The sequence below is a fragment of the Lissotriton vulgaris genome, chromosome 11 (assembly GCF_964263255.1).
Source record: "Lissotriton vulgaris chromosome 11, aLisVul1.2, whole genome shotgun sequence".
In the NCBI taxonomy this organism is placed as follows: Eukaryota; Metazoa; Chordata; class Amphibia; order Caudata; family Salamandridae; genus Lissotriton; species Lissotriton vulgaris.
Window position 1 is genome coordinate 619,663,775 of NC_141699.1, and position 14,647 is coordinate 619,678,421.

Genomic DNA, 14,647 nt, shown 5'->3' on the forward strand with positions numbered 1-14,647 from the left:
AGGAGGTTGTTAAGTGGCTAAGCACAGGACAAGGATTCAACATCATCTTGACTGTAGAGATTAAAGGTTGTCACATCTGCTACATCTGGCCTTTCATTTGAATTGCTCTCCATGTATTTAGAGGTGCTGTGTACAGATAACAGAGAAACCCATAGTGAAATAGGGTTGCAATAGGAGCTGAAAGTAGGTCGATGAGCAACAAAATTAATAGTGAGATTCGAGCCAGAGCCAAGTCAGTGGGCTGTCTTGGCTTCTAAGATACCTAATGCCAGCCAAGTCCTCTACATTTTTAATAGGCACTTTACATTATAAACGTCAGGAACAATATGATAGGCTTTCCAATAAAAAAAAATGGGTTGTTTAAATATAAACGTAAAACCATTTTAAACTGCCAGCCTATCTCCCCTGAAGACAATGGGATTATTCAACTAAGAGGCAGGTCAATTGTCATATGAGCATTGCATGTGGCCAATATTGTATAAGTCATGTACAAGACAGGTTTTTGTAGTGCACACATCCACAACTGAGGGATTTGAAAGAGCTGTCAAGTGTAATGTTGAAGGAAATGAAGTGGAGTGAAAAATAATTGTCAAGGATCACACAATTTGGCTAAGCCTTGATGCTGGGATTGATGCCTGTTTTCTTGGCTCCACGCCGTAATTGAGCCACAGTATAGGTGTGTCTTTTCCCTTCTCCGTCTATCTCCAAAGGATAGTGCTTTGTGTAGACTTCTTAGAGAAGATAAATTAGTAAACATATGTATTATAACAAGTGAAATATAGCTGACGCAAGAATTGTTTCTAGAAACAAAAGTAAGTACGAAGGTAATGACTGAATGAATATTCTGTTGTTATGGTGCTAGACTTATAGACAATATACAATGTGTTTGAGTCGTTCTTTAAAACATTGAGACCGCATAAAATGCAGCCATACGACAAACCACCAGAGGTCCCTGCACTCCTAAGCTGTAGAGCAAAAGCTCCAGCTCAGGAGTGCTTTGAAATGTGTTGGAGGGGCATGGCTGAGCCGCAGCACAAAACGTCCACATGATAACGGAGTTCCTGGGTACATGGTGACATCAGAGCTTTTTTCAGCTGGACAGCCCCATTTCCTCAGAAGTTGCAAAATGGATTGAGAACTTAAATCACGGACAGGAACATACATCAAAGCTTGTCGCGATCGAAAATGGTGCGATTCGCAAACATCGGCCGTTTGCGATCGCAAAATTACCTTTTGCTATGCATCAAGGGTCAAGACCCTTGCTATTTGAGAATTCACAATTAATTGCGAGTTCTCAAATTGCGATTGCATTTAAGGAATCGCAAATTGAGATTCCTTAAATGCAATGCATTAAAGTAAAAGAATTCGCGATTTCGCTAATAGGTGTGTTCAAATATCAGATAGACTACCCAGAAATATATGACAAATATAAAAAGAAACTTAACATGAAAAATCTCATTAATTTAATTGAAACCCCGTTTCTAAAATGCTATGGTGTTTCGAAAGGAAATAACATATGCACACGATCAGAATGATTAACATTTCAGACCAGCAACAGGAGTCATTAGTTTTATAAATATTTGATGTAGATTCTGGGATGACAAGTAAACATTTATATATAAAGTAGGGGTGGGCGTAGTGTGCGTAGTGGGGCTACGCAAAGCTTTGTGGAGTGGGCAGGAAGCTACGCCCACCCACACACTTCACGCAGCCTCACTACGGGCCTCCCGCCTCCCTCCCGCCCTCTTCTACATGTCTAATTTGATTTTAAAAAATAGTGTAAAAGTAAATTAAAAGCACTTACCTGATATGCGGCGTCCCTGGGCTCCCTCTTCTGTTTCGCGCCGAATTCTTCCAACCAAATGCGCATGCGCGGGCGCCCGCGCATGCGCATTTGGATGGAAGAAGTCAGCTAAAAGATTTTGGGAAAAAGAAGAAACCAAAACAGTTGATGCAGAGAATCAGGGAACAAAAAGGAAATATTGGTAGTTCATTATTTGACATTGTTTGACAATATTCAATACACAAGAAAAAAAAAGAAAAAAAGAAAAAGATCCAAAAATAGAACATAGACCAATTCTCAGAGAGGAGAAACAAGGGCAATGAATTAGATAATAAATGATATCTCAGACCTATCTTAAAGCTACACAGTCTTCTCTAACCAGTTGGTAATCGGGGACCAAATTTCTAGCCCCCCATGCTTGTTTCTTTTGACCCCGCATTTTATAAACTGAGAACTCTATATTATAAAACCTTAGCATCCTGGATCTCCAATTGATAAATGTAGGAGCATCTGGGCTAATCCACTGAGAAGTTATGCATAGCCTTAAAACAGACATAGCGATGAATAGAAAGTTAGTCTCAGCCCTCCCACAAGATTCTCTCACTATGTCCCCTTCAACCTCCAAGATTATCAGCTCAGAAGTGAGTGTTTCAGGTGTAGCAAGAATCAGATTTAAAAATTGATTTAAATCCTTCAAAAAAGATCCCAGTCCAGGACAAGTAAAAAACATATGTAAAGTGTCTGCTCCCCATAACCCGCATCTACTACATGAACTTTCCAGGGGACGGGCCCTCTTAGAGGTTTTAGCAGGGGTATAATATAGATCAAAAACCAACATAAAGTGCTGCACTTTCAGGCTTCCAGATATAAGTTAACAGTTAGCAAGTTCCAAAGTTGTTTCCAAATTTATCCCCATTCTCCCTAACCTCCTCTCCCAGCTAGCATTTTGAGATGTTAAATCATCAGGTAATTCTGCCAATAGCGCCAGATAAATTACTCCAATCCGTGGTTGTCTTCACAATAGTTCTATTAAACTAATGGATCCAAATTACTGTTTACCCCGTGCAACCCAGGGCCTAAAAAGCTTCGAATTTGTAATAATTTGAAAAAAATCCCCCTGGGAAGACCAAACTTCTCCTGTAGAGATATAAATGATGGTAGTTGCCCTTCATGGCATAAGTCCCCTAGAACAGTGATTCCTGCATTACCCCAGCTGAATGTGATTCTATCCTGAAATATAATTGGTAGGAGACCACTTGCTGAGAGAGGGGTATATACATTGATATTGGATATCTTAAATCTGCATCGGATTTTCTTCCAAACTGAGTAAACCGATTGTACTATTTTAAATTTTGTTTTCTTATAATACCTTGGTTCCAGAATTTTAACTAGCCTTTGTCTAGCTTCCCCTCCTAAGAGCATCTCATATATAGTGGGGCTGATAGCCTCTGATCTAAATGTATTACCAGTCACTAAAACTCCCATGTGCTGCAATAACGCTGCCCAGTGATACTGTAAAAAATTAGGCACCCCCCAACCGACCCTTAATCTGGGGAGGGTCATCCACTTAATTGCTCTTCTATGCTTCCGGTAGCCCCATAAAAACCTAAAACATATCCTCTCAATTTTTGTGGTGCAAAATGTTGGAAATATTATTGGAATTGTCTGAAAAAAAGATAACATTTCGGGAAAATAGACATTTTAATAACGTTGCAGTGGCTATGTAGTGATAAATGCAAATGGTCTAATCTCTCCAAGGATTTACTGACTGTGTACATCACTGGTAAGATGTTGAGTTCCGGTATGCTTTCCACTGCTGCTGCTAATCTAACCCCCAAATAGATAGCCTCTGATACAATTGGAATATCTACCAGAGGGGAGTTATCTGAATGTAAGCATTGCGTTTTTTCCACATTTAAGTTGTAGCCAAATATTGCACCAAACTGTTTTGCCCGATCTTCCACGACTGGAAGAGCTAGCCTTAGGATGCTGGTGAAGATCGCAATATCATCAGTGTATGCCAATGTTTTATAACTAGTAATGTTGACTTTAACAGGCTCAATATTGATTTCCGCTTCAAGTTTATTTAAAAAGGGGTCAATATATGGTGAAAATAGCAGTGAGGAGCAGGGACAGCCCTTTCTTGTTCCGCTACTAATATTGAATGCTTGCAAGATTTGCTCTGATATACTGATAGCAGCTTCTGGCATTATATACAGAGCTTGGACTGCTTGAATAAATTTAAATACATTTGGAAGTAAATCCCTTCCATTGTAAAACAGACCTGAGGAAACGCCAGGAGACCCTGTCAGACGCTTTTTCGGCGTCTAACAGGATCAACCCGAGTGGTGATCCCGTGGCCTGTGCCCAATCAAAAAGGGCTATTGCTATCTTAACATGGTCTGTTGTGTCCCGTCCTGGGATAAAACCGTGCTGTCTGATTGATACCAGAGGGAATATGACTGTGCCCAGCCTAGAGGCGATTGTTTTCGAGTAAATCTTACTGTCTGCCGTAATAAGTGTAATCGGTCTGTAAGATGCTGGGTTGAGTTCAGGTTTGCCCTTTTTCTTAAACAGTACGATAGTAGTCTTTTGCCAGGATTTTGGGGTCTGCCCCCGTTGAGCAAGTTGAAATAAAGATATCAATATAGGACATAGCGTTTGCCGGAATGTCCTAAAAAACTTTAGGGGAATCCCATCTGGCCCAACTGCTTTACCCAAAACTAAAGACCCTATTGCTATCTTGACTTCCTCCCCGGTAATGGGCATTGTGAGCCTCATTTTGTTTAGGTGTGACATTTACTGTATTTTGTTCATTTAAAAATTCCCTAATGCTTTCAGTAGTAGCTTCCCCTTCTGCAGTATATAGTTGATGATAGAAATTTTGAAATACACTAAAGATTACCGATGGAGTGTCTTGTATCTGACCCTGTGGATCTTGGATCCTATCTATTCCGTTCGCCATCACCCTTTGTTGAATACATTTGGCCAATAATTTCCCAGTGTTTTCCCCAAACTCATAAATATCAGATCTGTGCTGTATATACTTTGCAGCGAGCTCTTCTGCAAAATGTAGATGTATTTTTGATTTAATGGCGGAGATTAAATGTTAGCATTCATCTATATTTAGAGCAGTACTGATTTTCCTTACTAGCTCCGCCTCTGCGAGCCTTAGATCCTCAATCCAGCCCTTAATCTTAGCCTTGACCGTCTTTTGATGACACAAAGAGAAACCGAGTGTCTCTCCCATAGAGCAGCTTTGAACGCGTCCCATACTATGGTTTCAGGAGCAGTACCCTTATTAATATTTAAAAAACTGTGATCCATTTAACCATATGTTTACAGTAGGCTTAATCTAATAATAGTTTCTTGTCAAATGTCCATACCGGTATTTTCCTAGGAAGCCCACTTAATGGTATTTTCATAATTAGCGGGTTATGGTCAGAGATTATTCTTGGATGCAATTCAATACTGACATTTCCGGCTATTTGATATGAACCAAAGAAATAATCCAGCTGAACAAATTTGTTATCTGGTGCAGAGAAAAAAGTGAAACCTGGCTCCCCGGGTCTATGTCTATGCCATATGTCCACTAATCCATGTTCCCTGACTAGCCTCTGCAGTGCTTTAAAAGTCTTGCTCTTTCTGCCTGAGTATGAGGTATTACCAGCTATGTTAAGACTATTCTCTAAGTGAATGTTAAAATCACCGCAGAGAATCAGCGGAGATGGCCAAACAGCTATTTCAATATTGATATAAGTCAAAATTTAAGGGTCATCTAAGTTTGAATCATACATGAAACAAATTGTAAAGGGAGCGCCTTTAATATCTGCTTCCAGGATCCCCCAACGCCTGTATCTCTAAGCCAATCACGTTTGCACCAAGTTATATGTGTTTCCTGTACACATAGAACTTCTATTTGCATAAGCCTGATTACTTTGTCAAATTAATTCCTTTTTGTACGGTATTCTTCAGTACTTCCACTGTAACTCTACCCCTTTGTCTCTTCCTTGTTCCCCTCCCAGTGCACTTAGAACCTTCCATTGTCCTGGTCCTGTGCGATGACAGTTCAACTGTCACAACGAGATGAGGTTGTGAGAAGGGACTTAATGAAAGAATCTCTTCATCACCTTTGCCTTTTGGCTCTGTATAACACTGGCGACAAGGATGGGTTCCTGATTATAAACCCCAGGTTTGATGTCAACATTATTGAGTTTGTAACCTTTTTTTCCCAAACATTTTATAATTAATAATGGTACATGGTGAACATGAATCCACTTACACCATCACCCCTGTTCCATCCAAGAGTAATTCACAGGTGGGATAGTCATTACCAACTTCTAACCCGCCCGCCTTGACCTGAATCACAAATTAATTAGTTTCTGAAACCACTTCCTAGACCACATGGATTTGTTTATTATCCATTCCACTCCCTGTGCTCTAGGAACCTTCCATTGTCCTGGTCCTGTGGGATGACAGTTTAACTGTCACAGCGAGATGAGGTTGTGAGAAGGAACTTAATAAAAGAATCTCTTCATCACCTTTGCCTTTCGGCTCTTCATAACAACCACCAGACTCGCGGTGGCGGTTTGACAATCGCCACACTGCAGGTCCGCCCACAGTATTAAAAGTGTGGCGGTTGGGTTGCCACAGGACTGATGCAAACACCAGGGATCCAGGTTCTTGTGGCGATTGCAGAGCAGTGAGAAGCAGAAATATGCTGGTGGTGCCGCAGCAACACCGCAGAGCATATTTAAAGTTGCCTCTCCACTGCCCTTTTTATGGTGGTGTGCCCACAATGAAAAGGGTGACAGAGAGGCAACACCTGCCTCTTCTGGGCCTGGGGGTGCTTGCGGGGGGCACATGTAGTGCCCCCCTGGATTTGCATCCCCAGGTCAAGCACAGTATGCATGTATGCCACACCATGCAGGACGGAGCAGTAGGCACTCTGACAGCAGGGGTCTGCATGTTAGGCTCTTCTATGAGCTTAACAGGCCGCCACTGTCAGACCACCAAAGCACTGCCTGTCAAATCTCACCTAAGTTTCCCAGGAACGACAGGGATGGCATCAAGCAAGTTCCTAACTTCCACCCTAGTCCAAGACTGCCCAACAAGTGCCAAAGCTGATCGTGTTAGAATGGGGAAAGAGAGCAGGGAAGAGAAAAACAATATGTCCCACTGAGTCAAAGCAGGATAGGTGTAGTACCCGAATAGTCTCTCTACGCCTCCTGAACATAAGCAAGAGAATGAGAGAATCAGTACTTCTGTGAATCTTTGTATGTAATTATACAGTTGTGTACAAACAAATAACTCAACACAAATATACCTGGATAAATCCCCTCTTTCGCGTATAGGCAAGTGACTGTAAGCGCAGGTTTAGTACACAATCTATGTAATAGTAAGGAAGAGATTAGTTTTAGATAAACACAAGTAACCAAAGTAACAGAACTCTTTCTATGCGTGACATATGCCTACCTAACAGATATGTTGCTGGAAACCAGGTTCATTGGCAGACTAAAACTGCCTACAAGTGGCCAAGATGAAGTCTCTGTAGCTTTGTAGCTTGCCGCTCCCGCCGGGCCTTTTATCGCACTTTTGGGGGCGGGAGGTACACTGGAGCCTACGGAAATCCTTCCGGAAGAGACGTTACACTCCCGGGGGCCGGTGAGGATCACAGCGGTACCACCCGGTGAGGTGAGGAGTGGGCCTGCACATTACTGGGCAGCGGCGGGCTCGGGACATGAGCATTACGCGAGGCCTTGGATCCGTGGGCTGGCATAGGTCTCATCTTTAGTGGCCATGTGAGGATGGAACTGCCGCTTCCACCAATCATGTGGCTCTGTGCTGCCACATCACTTACTGCACCCCCTATCTGGAGAGTCTGACCGGGGACTCGTTGGAGTGGTCCCCTGTGGCCTGGGGGTACTTCTGAGCGGCCTTTAAAGCTGGGCCTGGGGCGGGTACTGCGATGTGGCCTATGGAGCCCGGACTGCGTGGAGGCCTGGTTGGGGCACCAGAATGCCTGAAGACACGAGCGATCCTGGCCAGGGGGCTTTGGCTTTGTTCACCTGCCCCTCTGCCCTGCTGTTGTGGCCTCCTAGATTGCCGTGGCCCCTGAGTGACTTGAGCCCATAACCTGAGCTTGCTAGGGGGCGAGACCTGTGGAGTGACTGGGACAGGACAGCACCTCGTCAAGAGCTCTAGACAAGAGGTGAGAAAGGAGGCGAGCAGATGCCAGACAGGGCCTCAATGGCGGGCAGCAGGTGATTACATTGCTCCCCCCCATGGCATTTGAATTGGGGCACGAGTAGAGGGTCTGCGTGGAGGCGGTATTTCTTGAGGGCCCTCCAGCTGCGCCATCGCCCTCCAAGACAGCGCTCCGTTTCTGCCCACAGTTCTGCTCCGCCTTTAGAGCCTTTTGCACCCGGCCTGCGTCCCACCCGAGGACTCCACACATGGAGGAGTTATGGCGGCCCCCAAGGGCAGGAAGGACAGGTCAGTGAAGGACCTACTGCTTAAGTGGAGGGGCATGAAGCTGGCCGCGATGAAGAAATCAAGAGCATTCAACAGGAAGTCCTCAAGCTGCAAGAACAGAACCTGGACCTACAGGCCCACATGGAGGAAGTTGAGAACATCTGCATCCGCGGCATGGCACATGGCAAGGGAGATGGCGACATCGAGGCACTGGTGGTGAGCCTCTTCTGCTCTATTCTGGGAGAATCCCTGGACTTTCTGATCAAGCGGGACTGCACTCACAGGATGGGCCCATGGAGGGCAGCCCCTGCTCCCTGGCAGACATACTGACCTGTGTCCATGAATACCAACTAGCAGAGTGAATCCTTCGTGAGTCCCAGCACCGCTTGGACTTTACTTACCAGGGTCTGAAGCCCACATTATACCAAGACCTGTCAGCCTCCACCTTGCTTGAGCGCAAGACCTGCCGTCCAATTACGCTCCACCTCTGAGATGCTGGCATCAAATACTCCTGGGGACACCTGTTCAGACTGATCTTTCACTACAAGGGGGAACTGAGGCAAATCTGCTCACTCTCTGAACCTACAAACTCCTGGGTATTCAAGAACCCACGGCGGACCAGCCTCACACGGACAGTCGTTCTCGCAGATGCTGGAGCGGCCATGGATGGACTACCCTCAATCCTCCTAGCCCGTTGGCACATCCTGACTCAAACACTATGGTCAGGGACCAGCAAGCAGTGTTGGAGTCCCTTACAGGTGCACCCTGGGAGTGAGGCAGGACTCGCTTCTGCTGACAACTGATGCTTTGAAGTTAGCACCCTTGCCCGTCGCTGGTAACATTATCATAATTACATGGGCTTTGCCTGGGGGGAGCCACAGGCCACAGGAACCCTTCACTTTCTTTCCTAGGAGCAGTACGCTCTGGACATTGGCTCTGTGTTCTACTGTATTATGTCTACGTTTTTGTTAGTTGCCCCCCCCCGCTGTGTCTCCTTTATCTTTCCTACATGTGCACAACCCCTGCCTGTTCGTATCCCTAAGTCCAAGCTCCCACAGGGCCCGGCTGTGGCAGTCTAGTATGGCCCTTTCGCACCCGCAGTGCAACCTGTCCGCACCTCCTGTGTAGATGAGTGTCACAATCCTGACTTTGAATTTGAAAGGGCTCAACAACTCTATTAAACATAGGGCTATCCTATCTTATTTGGAAAACTCTAGAGCCCATGTTTGTCTGCTGCAGGAGACCCACCTGCTACTTGGCGACACGCATAGATTGCGCTCTAAGGCCTTCCGTCAGCAATACTTTTTCTTCTCTCCCTACCATGAAGGCTGGGGTTTCTATCCTTGTAGCCCGCACTTTCCCAGGGACGGAGTGGGCAAAGTTCTCTGAGATCAAGGGGAGGCTCTGGTGCTTTCCGTGACCTTTGGTGTTCGCACACTTACACTGGCCACTATCTACACTCCCAACGAGGGCCAGGAGGCATTTTTACATAAGGCTTTGGGGGACTTAACAGCTACACCTGACAGGCAAATCCTTATGGGGAGCGACTTTAATAATGTGTTCGATGGCCAATTGGACCGCTCGGGTCAGGCGCAGGGACAGACAGGGGCTCTCTCTGATGCCAGCCAACAGTGGTTGCACAATTTAGGGTTGGTGGGCATGTGGAGTCACTTCCACCCCCATACCACCGACTACACATTCTGTTCCCATGCCCGGGGGACTTACGCCAGGTTAGATTATTTTGGTTATCGAGCCTCAGGCACTCTCTGACCAAGCAGCCTTGACCACAAAATTGCTGTTCCCCCACCCCTTAGCCATCATACTCCGGAAGCTCCAAAACATGCTCCTCCACCGTCCTGAAGTTGTTGCATGCCTTATTAAAACACTAGAGGAATTCTTAGCTGTCACTGATACACAGGACACCTCCATCGTCTCCCTTTGGGAAACTCTCAAATTAGTGACTCGGGCGACGTTATAGCCACGTTGGCCGCAGACAACAGGATGTGCAGGGGGAAGAGGGAGGAGTTTTCTAAGCAAATCTTGGAATTAGAGGGGATCCACAAGCAGACAGGGACCCCAAGAGTTTGGAGGAAACTAAAGGCGGTGCGGCTCAGTTGGCCAATTTGGACCTGGACAGGGCGGGACACGCTGCTCTTCGCTTGAAGCACACGTTCTACACAGGGGGGATAGATATGGCCGCTTGTTGGCTCATAAATTGCACACACAGCATCAGGAGGTGGTAGTCCCACTCCTTCTGGCTGGAGGGGGTGTGGAGGGTACGCAGAAGGTAGATATAAACTTGCGCATTCTGGGATTTTTCTGCGGATCTCCATGCTTTCCAACCAATACCTGGCCAGAACCCCTCCACATACTGTGGGGGATAACACACTCATGCTTGACACCCGACCAGGTCTCTACCCTAGATAGCCCGATTCGGGTCGAGGAGGTCATTTCGGCCGTAGCTCAGCCTAAGCTTCTCAAATCCCTTGGCCCTGATGGGTTTACCGCCATTTTTTACAAAACTTTTTGCTCGAGCCTGGCCTCAATATTAACTCAACAGATGGCACCCTGGAGCTACCGCCTACGATGCTCCTGGTGTCGGTGGCAGTTTTGCCTAAACCCGGTAAAGATAGCAGATACTGTGCCTCTTACAGGCCTGCATCTTTCCTGACCATAGATTTTAAAATCGTCACTGAGATCCTGGCATCCAGGTTGGGACCTTTGTTGCCCAGGATTTGTTGTGACTAGACAATGAAGTGACAATACCAGGAGACTGCTGCATCTCCTGGACAAGGCGCATAGTCAGACAGAGGAGCGCTTAGTATTATCGGTCAATGCCAAAAAGGCTTTCGACAGGGTTCATTTGCCCTTCCTGGAGACAGTTTTGGAGAGGTTAGAGGTCGGGCGCCGATTTCACCAATGAGTGTTTAGCAGCTACAGCCGCCCTTCGGCCACGGTCCGGGTGAAGGGTTTTAATGTCGGATCTCTTCCCAATAACTAGAGACAGGCTCTCCCCACTCCTGTTTACTCTCTATATGGAGCCACTAGCACAGAGGTTTCGAGAGAATCAGCAAATCAAAGGGATTCTCTTTGGGGCAGAGTGGCACACCATCAGCCTCTACGCAGCCGATGTTATCGCCATGCTGGAGTCCCCTCAGACGTCAGTCCCGGCCTTCTTGGCCGAGCTAGAGGAGTTTCCAGCAGCCTCTGGTTATAGAGTCAACGTGGCCAAGTCACAGGCCTTGGGTTTCTCCTTAGAACAGCCAACTGCTGCTGCCCTAACCCAGGTGTGTCCCATCCGCTGGTATCAGAAAACCAGTCCCTACCTGGGCATCACACTGTCATTGTCTCCCACCTTAGACAGTATCCTTAAACTATACTCAGTTATTGCAACAGACCCGGTGGGGGCTGAGAAGATGGCGTCTGTTTGGTCTCTCGTGGCTGGGCCGGGAGGCAGCTCCTAAGATGAGCATACTCCCCAAAATCTTGTACCTTTCTCAGACCCTAACAGTGGAGACAGCTTCATTTCGAATTTACTACCTTTGTCTGGGCTGACAAGAAACCACAAATTAGGGGAGACACAAGCTTTAGACCCCATGGGGAGGGTGGCCTTGGGATTCCCGACCTCGATCGCTACTATAAGGCGACGCAGTTACGATCCTTGCTGGAGTGGGCCCAGCCGAAATCTGAGAAGCGCTGGCTCTTTATGGAGCGAGCATTGGCAGGACAGTCCTTGTGGAAGGTCCCCTTCCTTGGCAGAGCCTCCAGACCCCCTGGACTTTACGGCTCACCCATAGTGCGGGCCACCTTGGGAGGCCGCGGCCACACGCAACAGATTATCCACATTGTTGCTGCACTATTGATGGAGAGACGCCGTACTCGCGGCCTGGTAGAACAAGAGGTCCAGGGACATTCGGACCTTTCGGATGTTTAACACGACGTACTATCATTTGCCATATGAGATCTTCTCGTTTACATTGGATTGCTCATAAACAGAACTAACGATTGGATCATAAAGATCACTCCTCTTCCGTCCATGCGCTCTTTGATACGGCACTCTTAAAAATGATAACTACTTTTCTTTAAAGAAACGAGGGAAGAAGATTTTAACAAGTGACCTCACAAAATACCCTTACCGGGTTGGAATTATCACCGGTTAAGTGGAATTACAACATACGCCATCATTAGAAGAAAGCCCTGAAGAGTCAGAGCATTCTGTACTCTGATGAAACATGTTTCAGCTGGCGTAAAATCACTTGAGCAATAAAAGACAAAAATTGCTCACTCAAGAAGAAGTGAAATATTAATTTCTAGGACTATACCGAATGGATGCATGCTCATAACACTCTGTATTTGAATTGATATTGTGTGTGCATCAGAAATTGTTTGCACACGCATCAGATTAACCACATTTTAATCGCCTCTTACCCCTATCACTGACAATCCAGACTTTTCCCCGGGCCTTAATGGGGAGGCATTTGGCCATGGGGATAAGGAGGGTCACAGGTCTGTAGGGCATTTAATTGATGTGGATGGCCCCCTGTTCTTTGAGGATCTTAAATTCGATTTTGCCTTACCCGAAACCGAGCAATACCATTTTCTGCAGATACGGCATTGGGTTATGCAGCCCCAGGTTCGTCAGTGAGCAGAGAGGCATCTTACTCAGTATGAGCGATGGCTGCTTTTTAAGCAATCCACTAAACGACTCATTACAGAATTGTACCACATCCTACGCCCCCAGAACAGAAATCTGCGGGCCAGAGACATGTGGGAAACTGAGCTGGGGCGGACACTGACCCCCAAGGAATGGGGGAATATGCATTACAGGGTCCGACACTCAGGCATAATATTTCCAGTGTAGAAACGGCCCCAATCACTCTCCCACTTGTTGGAGGGGTTGTGATGCTGAAGGCACACCTACTACATTTGCTATGGGAATGTCCTACTCTCACAGCTTACTAAATGCATGTTTTGGATGAAATCATCCACCACTTTAACACCATGCTCTTACGCTTCCCTGAATATGTCATCTTGGGCGTATCTGATAGGCTCACATTTCCCCTCAAGTCCTGTAAAGGCAAGCAGATGGGAATAGCTCTAGGGGTGGTGCTACAGAATATATTGTCTCACTCGGGCACGGACAGAACTCCTACGGTGTAGGGGTTGTTCCACCGGCCGTGGTAGCTGCTTGGCATGAAGCGCATTTCCTTCTCACTTCAGGAAGATGGGCTTCTTTTGCCGATTTGTGGTGCCCTTTTCTTGCATTGCTGTGATCTGAATTCCGAAAGTCCTCCTACCCCAGATATCTGTGGATACTGTGCCTCCCCGTGCTGATTCAAGACACGACTCAACCACTGCCACGCTGATTAGCCTCGCGTCAGGCTTGATTTCCACCTTTTCTATTGAGGCAGCTTGGGTGGGGGAGGGGGTTGGGGGGAGGGGTTGGGAGGGGGGGAGAGATAGCTGGGTGGAGGGAGGTGGGCGAAGGTGTTCATCTTGCTTTTTCTGATGCTCTTTGTAGCACTACAATGTTCTTTGGCCCATGATTTGGGCTTCATTGCTTGCTGCATCTTGTTTTGTTTTTCAAATCAATAAAAAGATTTCAACCTAAAACTGCCTTCAAAATAGAACTTCCATTATTAGGGGTCTCACATATTATATACAATGACTTCTTGTACATATATACATATATATAGGGGCGATGGAGACGAGGAAGTGGCCAAAGTGGAGAGAAAGGATCAACACTAGGAACACGGGCTCCCTTAGCGGGGACTGGAGTTCTTCCATGAAAGGCTCACCCTCACCCTAGGAATACCTCCTTTGTAGTGGAGCTGGGCACAGCGGATGGCATTGGCTGCTCGGTGGGGTCATGGGATTTCAATACTGGATGTAAGACTTATCACATTGGATAAAGGACTTCACGTTGAAAAACTCACTGCTGCCTTCATGTGCAAACTTTAAACTCTGAGAGCAGAGTCTTATCTAGATTACGGGGACTGGATGTCCCTTGATCAGAAAGGCATGGTCTATATCAAAGACAGTTAGCAGTGAGCCTGTAAGGCGGCTGTATGTGATTAATATTGTTTTAACAACCAATTTTAGCGCGTGCTTTTTTGTACATTTAAAGACACTATATTGCTTTCTTTGCAGCTAAGGACTCGAATTACATTCCAGTCCGGATTTTACATGTACCTTTAAGAAGCATGATGGGACCTTTAAACACCATGCAACAAATTGCTTTCACCTTATGAATAACCCCCAGCAGGATTGACTGAGAATTGTATATATTTTGCTAGATAAATGTAAGATGAATATTAATTTCGTTTTTATTTGAATATTGGGAGTTAAAGTGATGTTTTAATGTATTGAAGTGAAGTTGATTTGCTGCTA